This window comes from Theropithecus gelada, chromosome 4 (genome assembly GCF_003255815.1).
Source record: "Theropithecus gelada isolate Dixy chromosome 4, Tgel_1.0, whole genome shotgun sequence".
NCBI classification, from domain to species: Eukaryota; Metazoa; Chordata; class Mammalia; order Primates; family Cercopithecidae; genus Theropithecus; species Theropithecus gelada.
The window spans coordinates 147471395-147472299 of record NC_037671.1 but is presented as its reverse complement, the minus strand read 5'-3'; the positions used below and the strand labels follow the sequence as shown (position 1 = coordinate 147472299).

Genomic DNA, 905 nt, shown 5'->3' with positions numbered 1-905 from the left:
ATTCTCCATTCATTCAGTAGGGAAGACTTACGCCCTCATCATCACCTGTCTAGGCATTCTACCGATTCCAGATCTAGCACTTCACTCTTTCTACCAGCCAAAGTTATTTTTTTAATTACTGTATAAGATAACCAAATAGTCTAAGACCAAACATGTTATTTCTCCTCTTGCACCTCAAAATGAAATTCAAATTCATTTATCTTTTTTTTTTTTTTTTTCACTGATGACAATTTATTATAATCTGTTAGTAGCACACAGACAAATATTAATTAAACCAGAACCATGTCTACACAGAAATGGGCAGTGACATGTGCCATTCTATGGGGAACTGTGTGCACTTAATCATCATGTTTTAGCGTTTTGATCTTCTGTTTATGCCGCTCAATTTCTTACTGCAGACGCTCAATCTCCTTCTTATGATGAACGATTTCTTCTTCATGGTGTTTTTTCAAAGCTGCCAGTTGTTCTCTACTCGGAAATATCGTTCCTCTTCAGCCTGCTCTCTCTTTCCGAAGGCCCCACCGGCTTCCCGGATGGAGCCCGCGCCCCGGTTGACATTCTCGGACTGATCCGAGCCGAAGCCTCGGGCTTGCATGGTCCTCACGCCCCACACGCCAAGCCACGTCCGCGCCACCAACGCCGTTACTGCCATTGCTGCTGGAGCTGAACCTCTCAAATTCATTTATCTTTGCACACACTGTGTATCAGTCACTAATTCAATAGGATACAGATATCATACTTAAAATATGATAATTCAAGGAAGGTTTATTTACAAAGGTGAGAGTGGAGGGCAGTGCTTTTCAAGGAACAGTGATTTTACTCTTAGGACATTTGTTGATGTCTGGAGACATTATCAAGACTGAGGGTGGTTGAGCGTACCCCTGGCATCCAGTGAGTGAATGCCA

At 42.5% G+C, this 905-nt stretch overlaps 1 pseudogene; it reads right to left on the bottom strand.

Moving 5' to 3' along the window:
- Nucleotides 1–220: 220 nt before the first annotated feature.
- On the bottom strand, nt 221–672 carry LOC112623567 (annotated as a pseudogene).
- Nucleotides 673–905: the final 233 nt, after the last annotated feature.